Below are 10,640 nucleotides of genomic sequence, written 5' to 3' on the forward strand. Positions count from 1 at the left end.
GGTGGTGGTACCTGGTGGGTTACTGTATGATTCTTTTTTTTTCTTCTTCTGATTTTTTTTCCAGTTGTAGATGGACACATCTTTATTTAGTTATTTATTTTTATATGATGCTGGACTGGATGCTTCATGCATGTGAGGCAAGGGCTCTACCACTGAGCTACAGCCCCAGCCCCGTGTGATTCTTTTTTATCTATGTTTGGAATGTTACATATTTTTCTACAAAAAAGCTGGATGTGGTGGAGCAGGCCTATAATCCCAGTGACTCAGGAGGCAGGAGGGTCAAGTTCAAGGCCAGCCTGGGAAATTTAGGGAAAACATCTCAAAAAATAAAAAGCACTGGGGATGTGGCTCAGTGACAGAGCACCCCTGGGTTCAGTCTTCTGTACTGGGGGGGAAAATGGAAAAGAAAAGCAAAAGCAGAAGTATTAGGCCGGTCACAGTGGCACATGCCTGTAATCCCAGTGGCTTGGGAGGCTGAGGTGGAAGGATCACGAATTCAAAGCGAGCCTCAGCAACTTAGTGGGCGCTTAGCAACTCTCGGACACTGTCTCTAAATCAAAAAGGGCTGGGGGTGTGGCCCAGTGGTTAAGCACCCCTGGGTTCAATCCCCAGTACCAAAAAAAAAAGTCGTTTTAGGAAACACAGTTTTCACAGTTTCCCCTCTGTTGTTGGTGTTTAGGATTTCAGAAATGGGCTGTTTGAAAAGCCAAGCATTTCTGGGAGGAGGGAGTCCATTAGTGGCCTGTTCCTGTTTATCTAGAAGCAGCGCTTTCCTTCCACTTCTTGTTTGGGTCCCTGCTCTGCGCTCTTGAGGTCTGTGCCCAGGATGGGTGGCTGTGTCCCATGGGGACGCTGTAGGCTGTCTGGGAACCACCAACTTGCTTGTGTGGTTTTACATCATCTGTGTCTTAGAAAACTCTCCCAGCCAACTGGCCCCAGGAGATGCCCTGCCTGTGTTTTCCCAGCAGGCTCTTTAAGGGAAATGCACCTTCTCGGAGAACACGCCTGCTCCAGACACACCACCTCATCAGAGACCACTACAGCGGGCAGGCGTCCACCTGGCCAGCAGTGGTCACCCACACAGGGCCACTTCACAAAGGTCAAAGGTGGGAGGACACGGGCAAGTTCCCCAGCACTGGCTCACACCATCCTAGGCACCCTGAAGTTGGTACTATGGCCTGTGACACTGCCCCTCGCTGGTGGTATAGTCCTCCCTCCCACGGGCATCCTGAGCCAGGAAGCAGGCATTCCAGGAGAAAGGGGGGTCTGCCATCTTCAGCTCTCGGGTGCTTCAGTCTGAGAATCCGGAAGGAACCAGCATCCTTGCCACCATCCAGGTCCGGTGGGTGTCGTGGGAAATGGGCTCTGCTGGATCAGGCAGAGGGGTCATGGCTGTCTTCGCAGACAGGCCCTCTCCCTTGGTCTGCAGCTCTCCCCAGAGCTGTCCTCCTGACAGGCCCCTGGGGCAGGTGGGAGATTCCTCTGACTGTGGGTGAGGGTTCGCTTTCTGGAATGGCCAGGGCCCTCCATCTTCCTACTATGTAAATTGGGATGCTACAGCCCCTAGGGGGTGGCATGTGTCCTTGTGGGCCCCAGTGGGTCCACCCGCCATCGTGATGCACTCAGCTTGCTCCACTATGCTCCTTCATGTTTCCCACTGTGGTGCTTGGGGACCTTCAGAAAAGTGCAAATACCGCATGGTTGTCCAGGGCTCCCTTGTACCCAGAGCCCCCGTTCTCCAGGACCTGAGAGCTAGCAGGCTGTGTGTTGGAGGCTGTGGGCAGGAGGCCCTGGGGCTTCTCGCGACTCTGCTGGATTGCCCAGGAGATGCCCTGAGTGGCAGGGTGGGGGCTGCAGTCCCCAGCACACTCCTGATGGGTACAGCAGCCTGCGCCAGATACTTGCTCTGCTGTGCCCCCTGAGGGTCCCAAGCGAGCCGAGTTAGGAGAAGTACCCCCCCTCGGCCTCAAGAACTATGGCTTCCACGTGAAAATGCAGGTGGGGCAGAGGGGGCCTTTCCCCAGAAGCCAGGGCAAGGGAAGGACAGGATGGGCTGGCAGGGCTGGCTATGGGCCTGGGGGTGGCAGGGCAGGCTGTGGGCCTGGGGCACCACCCGCTTGCAGGCTCTCCCCACCCTGCTCCAACCATCACCTGCCCCCTTCCTCCCTCGTTCACCTACCGCCTCTGGGATGAGCCCCAGCCACAGAGCTCATGGGATCCTGCCATGGCTCTATCCATGGGCTGGGACCCCAGAGCTCTGCCCAGCCTGACTGAGCCTCTCTGGGCTCCAGCATCCTCAGAGGTAGTGAAGGCACTCAAACCCATGGGTACAGGCCTGTGTCCCCACCCATTTCCTCAGATACGGCAGCACGGGGGCCAGACCACAGTCTGAGATGGTGTTCACTCTTAAATAACCACCCAGACCTGACCACCACTGAAGATAGTGTCAAAACCATGTCCCCTGCCCAGGTAAGCCCCAGGATGGCCACCCAGAGCAGCTCACGGTGCGGGGCTCAGGACCTGGTGGGCAGCACAGGAAGCCACGGGCTGTGTCGGTCTCTGCATCTCTGTGTAGAGTGGCAGGCCTACCTCCTGGCTGAGGGTTTAATAAGTGGACACGGTGAAGCAGGCAGTGTGCCTGGCCCCGAGCGGCTGCGGGCAGGCTGGGGTCCTACCTTTTCTCCCTCTGCTTCCTGGAGTGGAAGCCACCCTGCCACCTAGAGAGCTGGACGTGGAGCCGGAGGACCTGGTGGGTCCTGAGCCTGTGGGAGCCCGCAGGGGAGAGGGCCCTTCTTTCTCTCGGGACAGTGGGTGCGGGGAGTGGGAAAGCCAGCTTCCTGGGGGAGCAGTTTGTCTAGGGGGAAGCCTGCTTTTGGAGAACACATCGTCACCTAAGGAAGGGGGCAGAGCTTCCGCCAGCCCCGGGAGAAGGAGCCATCAGCAAACCCTTCAGCTATTTGTCTTCAGCAGTCTCTTGAAATCCATCAGCTGTTACAACAGTGATTTGTGCCTCTTAAGTAGTCAACTATAAATAGTGGGACAAACGGAGCGGGAAGCAGAAAGAACAGGGAAGGTGCTCAGAATAGCAGTTAACCTAGAAAGCAAGTCAAGTTGACGTGGAGCGGTTGCTGCTGAAAGAAGAAGGAAAGGGCGAGACCCCCTGGGTGCCTCTGCTCCTGCCCCTGCAGGACCCTCCGTGTCCCCTGGTGGCCACAGCCAGGCCAACATGGTGGGCACAGAGCGCCTTGAGCCCTCAAGACTTTCCAACTGGCTGGCCACGGGGGCCCTGCCTGGCAGTGGGGAGCGTGGTCCTGGCCCTGGAGCCCTGTGGTCACAATGTGGCCTTGTGCCCAACACCAGAACAGTAGCAGCTCAGAGAGCCACGCGGGAGAGGGACACCCCGATGCAAGCCGAGGCGCCGTCCCCAGCCTCCACCTGTGCTGCTCCCTGTGCTGCTCATGCTTCATTCCCAAGGTACCCACCTGCCCCTGTGAGCGAGGCCCTGTCCTGGGAGGCCACACCTCAGGGAGGTGACTGTCCGCTTGGGGATGGTGCTGTGGTTCGTGGGCAGGGGGCTCTGCAGGTGTGGCCAGAGCAGTGCTGCCAGCAGCAGGTCATCAGGCGCTGGGTTCCCAGAGGCCATCAGCGCAGCCCGCCCTGGGGGAGCCTGATCCTGTGTGCCGCTTGTGTGCAGGAGGGTGGCTCCCAGCCCCTCCCGGCACCCTGCTACCTGGGAGGAGCACCCACTCCACCTCCTGCCCCCAGCAGGATAGAGGGAGGGCTGGAGAACTGGAGGTTGGCCCCAGGCATCTTCCCGAGCCTCCAGAACACTCCAGGACTGAGCCAGGGCCAGATCAGTGGGCTCGCCGGCTGCTGGGGCTCCCACTTCCCACCTGCGTCCTCGCTCCCTCCCTGTGGCTCCCTCTGGGCCCGTCTCCTGCGCACACCCCGTGTCCTCTGTCCTGCCAGCCTCTTCCTCCTGGGGCCTCCCAGCGTTTGAGTCTTACACACCCATCCCTGGATCCCTGACCTTGCACCTCCAGCAACCTGCCCCAATCTCTGGCCTCCTCCGGGGCTGGGCTGGGGGCCAGGGCCTTGCATCTGGGTCCTGCCTCGCTGGCAGCCCCCACCTCTACCTGAGGTCCCAGCAGTCTCTGGACAGCATTTGGGCAGTGCTGCCCTGGGGGCTGCCTCGCTCCCCTGCTCAGAGGAGAGGCAAAGGCTGTCATGAGGGGCCGGCTCTGGGGTATCCTGCCCCAGGACCCCCAGCCATCCCCAGGGGACAGATTGGGGTGGCAGAGCAGCGCATGGGACCCTTGCAGGGGCACAGGACACTTGTGCTTGGGGCTGTGTCCAAAGGTGGCAGGTTCTGAGCCTTCAGTGCTGCCCTGCTGCCCTCTCTGCCCAGGAGGTCACCTCTGCCACTTGACCCTCTCCTGTGAGAGCTGCAGCTGCTGCTGGTGGACCCCTCCCTGCTGCCGACCTGCACCCTCCTTGGACCCTGAGCAGCCTCTGTCCATGTGGAGAGTACAGGGCCTGGGGCACTTGCAGTGCAGCGAGCTCATCCCAGGGACTGTTGCAGAGACCTTGGTGGGTGGTCAGCAGGGGCCCAGCCAGGGGACAGGCCACATGGGTGGGGGAGGGGGTGCGAGGGAGCCCCATCTGTTATGGGCAGAGTGGCCCAGGAGACAGTCTGTGCACGCTGGCCCCGGCAGGTGCTGCCCTGGAGGTGAGGGGTGCTGCTGGCCTGGGCTTGGCTCCCTCGGGGTCCACTGGAGATGCAGCCCGCTGCTGCCTTCTGGTTGCAGGTGGCTGTGGGTTCGACACTGGATGCCACTCTGCTTGCCACCTGGGATGGACAGGCTGGTGTGGCAGGGTTTCAAGGAAGGACCACAAGGAAAAAGTTGGCAGTGCCACGCTACTCAGCCTCCCATGGGTCATGTGCGGGACTCTAGGCCTCCTCGTCTGCCATTGCTCCAGATGACCCGTAACACACCTGGACATTCGAGGCCACCTTGGGTGTGCAGGGCCAGCAGGCCCTCTAGGAGTGGGGCTGTCCCTTGCCTTGTCCCTGGAGGGCCCAGGAAACTGGACCGCTGTGTGTTTGGGGCAGCAGCGATTCCACCCAGGAAGCTCCAGGGCTTCTCTGCTGGCCTGGACTCAGGCCTGGACTGATGCCCCCAGCATGTCACAGACTGACTCCACGGGGGCTGGGGGAGGTGCCAGGCAGGGGCCCAGGGCCAAGGCAGATTTCTGAGGAGTGGGCAAGAGTGCAGTGTGGCAGGCCCCTGCCTCGCAGCACAGTGCTCTACCCCTGAGCCCCAGCCCCAGCCCCCCGGGGTTTCTTTCAAGGGAGGATCAAGGCTGCCCTCTCTGATCAGCTCAGCTGCCCTGGCCAGGGTCGGGAGAGGGGAGGAAGGGACGGAGCCCGGAGGAAGGTGTCCCCACTGAGGTCCCTCCCTCAGCTGGCTTGGGATGCCCAGAAGGAGCCTGGGGCCCATGGCTGGTGCAGGGCCAACCCTGTGTCCAGTGCTCTCCCTGTCCCCGCGCCTCCCGGCAGGTTCTTACAGTCACATGTGCCTGAGCATCAGGCTGGCAGGGCTATGATATCCTCTGAGAAGGGAGGGGCCAGTCCGGGTCCTTGGTTACCAACATCAGAATCCTCTCTGGCACCTTCAGCTGGAAAAGGAGTTTGAAGGGATTGCAAGGAGTGTGCAGCCTTATTAGGAACCAGAGAAACAGATGGAAGCTTCCAAGAGCCAGCCATGCCTGAGAGTTTGCTGAGAACTGCCCCCTGCACCCCCTGCTGCTGGGCCACCCTGTGCCCTGGCACCAGGAAGGCTCTCCTTGTGAGAATGGCCCCTCTCCTCCCTGGAGACGGCCACTTGCTCCACGTCACCCTCCAACACACCTGCCTGCTGAGCCAAACTGCCACCTGTGGGCATTCTCAGACACTGACAGGCCATTCAGGAGACACAGGAATATGAAAAGGAGCAAATTATGGAGGCACACATCAGCCGAGGGGTCTCCAGAAACCGAAGGAAAGGCGGAAGCCCCCAGGCCACACAGGTAGGATTCCTTTTGTGCAGCACCCTGATGAAGCCATGAATCAGAGGCCAGAACCGCAGACACCAGGGGCTGAGTGGGAGGCAGGAAGTGTGGCTGGAAGGGTGGGGGACCCGGGAGACCTGGGTGCTACCTGTATGGTTGTCGCAGTTGGCTGCCACGAGGTTCCCCACACGTGTGCTACCCCACCTGGAGCCGAGCGTCGGGCGCCGTCTGCACTGCTTCTCACAGCTCTGGGATCCACTGTCACAGTCCATAATTCCCCCCCTTTTTTCTGCAGTTCTGGGACCAAACCCAGAGCCTGGTGGCTGCTTCCCATGCAGAGGGCCCCAGAGCCCACTAGGAACAGAGCCGCTGTTCAACTCCCAAGTCACCCCGAATGGGGAAATGCCTCTGGGCTTTGTCTTCACAGTGCAGGGACTGAGAGTGGTGCTAGTCCTTGGGAGGTGCGGGCCACTTCACACATGACGAAGAGGCCCTCTCACATCCTACAGAGATGACGCCCGATTGGCTAAGTGTTTTCAGGACACTATTTTGCCATATGAATTTAGAACCTTAAAAAATAATCCTATTCTGGGATTTTTTTTCCTTAGTGCTAGGAACAGAACCCAGGGTGTGCCACCACTGAGCTGCCCTCTAGCCTTTCTTATTTTATTTTAAGATAGGGTCTTGCTGAGGCTGACCTCCAGCTTGTGATCCTTCTACCTCAGCCTCCCTAGTCGCTGGGATCCCCAGCAAGCGCCACTGCGTTCAACTGGGAAATGATTTCAAAGAACTCCTCTAGCTGCTGAGAACCACCTTGTGGGTAGAGACCTGGGACAGGGCTGGGCTGTGGCCCTGAGAGTCCTGGCCCAGCTTCTCCAGCTCAGGTCCATCCCCAGCCCGACACAGGAGAGGAGCAGAGGCAGAGATGTGTAGTGTGGACCTTAATGTCCCCCAAAGCTGGTGTCACCCTTGAAGGCTTGGACCCCAGCCTGTGGCACCATTGGGAGGTAGTGGGCCCTTCAGGGGCCTGGGGAGGATGTTGGGTCACAGGGGACAGGGACTCTCCCTCCCGCCTTTTCTTTGCAGCTGCCATAAGGTGAGCGGCTCCCATGCCGTAATGTATGGGAAGGACCCGGTGCCTGTGGACTGCGGAGCCAAACCAAGCCTTTCTTCTGGACCTTGCTGTGTCAGGTGTTCTGTCTCCGTGGTGACCCACCCAAGCTGACCCAGAAGAAGGACATGTGGAATATCACGCTGCCACTGAGACCCCTGCTGCTGTGGACTGAGACCCGGGGATCCCCACTGAGTTCTGCTGAGGACTTAGAGCCATCCCAGTGGCCTGGTGGGACAGAGGGAGGACAGTGCCCAGTGAGTGGACCGTGTGCCACCGGGAGCACAGCACCAGGGACCTGGAGGGAGGCCGCCCCACGAGGCTGAGGCCCTGGGCCTCCCTTGTCTGAGGATGGCTCCCCCTAGTTCTAGGCTGTGGCCTGTGTGGGGCAGGCTGCTCTGGCCATCGAGGTCTCCAGGAGGAATGCAGGAGATGGGTGTGGAAGCATCAGGAGAAGGCTGAGGGGCCAAGCCAGAGCCACAGTACCGGCCACAGCAACACCGGCTCCCTGTGAACTCGGGCCTGGGTTGGCAAGGGGCGCACTGGAGAGTCGGCAGAAGACAGCTGGACTGAGCACCCCCATGGGCTACTATAGCTACTTCTCTGGATTTTCCCATTTTTACAATGAAATCGTATTATTATTTACTTATTTGTTTATTTTGGCATCGAGGATTGAACCCAGGGCCCTTAACCACTGAGCCACACCCCAGCCCTTTTAAAATATCTTACTTAGAGTCTTGCTGAGTTGCCTCGGGCCTGGCTAAGTAGCTGAGGCTTTGAACTTGTGATCCTCCCGCCTCAGCCTCCGTCCGAGCTGCTGGGTTTACAGATGTGCGTCGCCAGGCCTGGCCTGAAATCGTATCATTTTGATAATAAACGAGCCGCTCAGACAAAGTGTAGGCAGAAATCAGACGAATGGAGAGCCCCGCCACGTCCAGCCCTGACCCACCCTGCAGCTGTGGGGAGCTGGAGACGGGTTTCATTGTGTGGAGAGGCAGGACCCAGAGCACCCAGGTGTCTTGAGAGAGAGCAGTTGGAGGACTCAGGCGCCCGTGTCCAGCTCTGTGGCAGTGCGGTGGCCGACAGGGCACGTTGGCAAGAGGGAGACCCTGGGCACCGCGGCCCATTTCTGTGGTCCTTGGTTCTCAGCAGAGGAGCTGATGCAGTGCCCAGAGCAGGACTTTCTCTCCAACAAATGGCCTGAAGCTGCTAGGTTCCCACGTGGAGACCAAGGGGCCTGGGCCCCCACCAGACTCAGCCTGAGGTGGGGCCCGCTGCCAAGGCAGAAGCTGGAACTACAAACCCCCGGGGAGACGAAATCAGGGGAATGGGCGTTTGACTTGGGGTAGGCACAGCTGTTCAGAAAGGACACAGAACCATACAAGGAAATCGGACTCATTGGATCACATCAAAATTAAAAACTCTGCTCATTAAGAAATAAATAGGGGGGCTGGGGCTGGGGTCCGCAGTGGAGCGCTCGCCTAGCACGTGCGAGGTTCTGGGTTCGATCCTCAGCACCACATAAAAATAGATAGATAAATAATAATAATAATAAAATAATAATAATAAAAAAGAAAGAAAGAAATAGAGCAGGACTGAGAGGAGATACACACGAAAACAGTACAACTCAGCATTAGGAGACAAAATGCAATTCAGAAATGGGGGATCTGAACAGACGTGTCACCGAAGGAGACTGGAGAGGGCCAATGCACACCGAACACGGCAACCCCAACAGGCGTCAGGGAGACCAAGGCTAAAGCCGCGCGGAGTTCTCCACAGCACTCACCAGAATGGCCCACTGAAAGTGAGGGTGTGTTCAGCAAAGGCACAGAGCCCCTGGGACCCCCGGGGGGAGGGCCTGCAAAGGGCACATCCCTGGGTGAAGAGCTGGTGGCTCCCTTCCCTCTCTGTCCTTCTGTGGCACTGCACACTGAGCCACCGTGCTCTACCTCTGAGCTACACCCCCAGCCCATTTAAAAAATTTTTGAGGGCTAGGGTTGTGACTCAGCAGTAGAGTGCTTGCCTAGTGTGTGCACAGCCCTGGGTTTGATCCTTAACATCACATAAAAATAAAGTAGTTATTGTGTCCAACTATAATTTAAAAATAAATATTAAAAATTTTTTTTTGAGACAGGGTCTCACTAAGTTGCTCAGAATGGCCTGGAAGTTGTGATCCTCCTGCCTCAGCCTCCCAGTTGCTGGGATTACAGGTGTGGGCTACCAGACCTGGCTATAGACCTGGTAGCTTCTAAAACCAAACAGACAACTGCCCTACAAACTCGCAATTGCACTACGAGGTTTTTACTAAGAGAAATGAAGAGAGAGCCCCAAATTGGCAGCGGCCCAGAGGTCCATCAAGAGGAGAAGAGACAAGCCTGGACCGTGGCTGACACAGGGCGTTCAGCTCAGCAGCAGGAAGGAGGCCATCATCTCATTCCAATATCCATGAGTCCAGGAGCTCTGTGGTGAGGAAAGACCCCCATAGCAGGCACCTACGGTGGTCCACTTCTGAAGTTCTAGAGAGGCAAGCCGACAGCGAATCCATAGTGCCGAAGACCTGACGGTGGTGGCCGCAGGTCAGGTGGGGACGGGGACCTGTGGGAGGGAGCAAGCCTGCTGGAGCTCGGAACCCTTGCAGGGTCGGGGTCTGGCGCATGGGAGACCATGGCCTCGGGCCTCTGTTTTCTGCAGTCCGTCCTTCAAGAGAATCTCAGGTAACTGTTGTGCTCCGGCTGTGGCGCTGTCCTGTGGGGACAGGAGGGGAGTTCTGTGTCCACGGCTGACTTCGCAGCCTGCGCACTGTGGTGCAGAAACGGTGCGCCAGGCAGGCGCAGTGGTCAGCCGGGATGTGTGGACCACCTGGCGCCCACGGCAAATGCCTGCCTCCCGACAGGGTCACGGGCTCTGGCCCTAAGTGCTCACAGCCCAGTGTCACAGGAGCAGGAGGTGGGGACAAATGAAGGACACTCACAACCTGGTCCCCCACCAAAAGGGGTGGATGTGACGTGATGTATCACAGAGACCACCGGGTGTGGTAAGAGGCCAGGCCAGAAGCCCCTCGGGTAGGACCCATGGAGTCCGGGGGGACGATCCAGGGATGGGAAGCAGAGGGCCTTGCCTGGGACCAGGGAGGACCGAGGGGAGGACTGTAAAGGGCCAGGGTTCCCTTGGAGGGTGGGGAGGGATTCAGAGCAGGCACTGGTAGGGGCTGCACAGCCCTGTGACTGCTCCGTGTGACAAATGCTGCGGGACAGGTCACCCCAGCACCGTTAGTGTGAGGCTGTGTGAGTTCCCCTGAATAAAGTGTGTGTGTGTGTGTGTGTGTGAGTGTGTGTATGTGTGTGTGAGTGTGTGTATGTATGAGTGTGAGTGTGTGTGAGTGTGTGTGTATGTGTGTATGTGTGTGTGAGTGTGTGTGTCTGTATGTGTGAGTGTGTGTATGTGTGTGAGTGTGTGTGTATGTGTGAGTGTGAGTGTG

Source organism: Callospermophilus lateralis, unplaced genomic scaffold (genome assembly GCF_048772815.1).
Source record: "Callospermophilus lateralis isolate mCalLat2 unplaced genomic scaffold, mCalLat2.hap1 Scaffold_105, whole genome shotgun sequence".
In the NCBI taxonomy this organism is placed as follows: Eukaryota; Metazoa; Chordata; class Mammalia; order Rodentia; family Sciuridae; genus Callospermophilus; species Callospermophilus lateralis.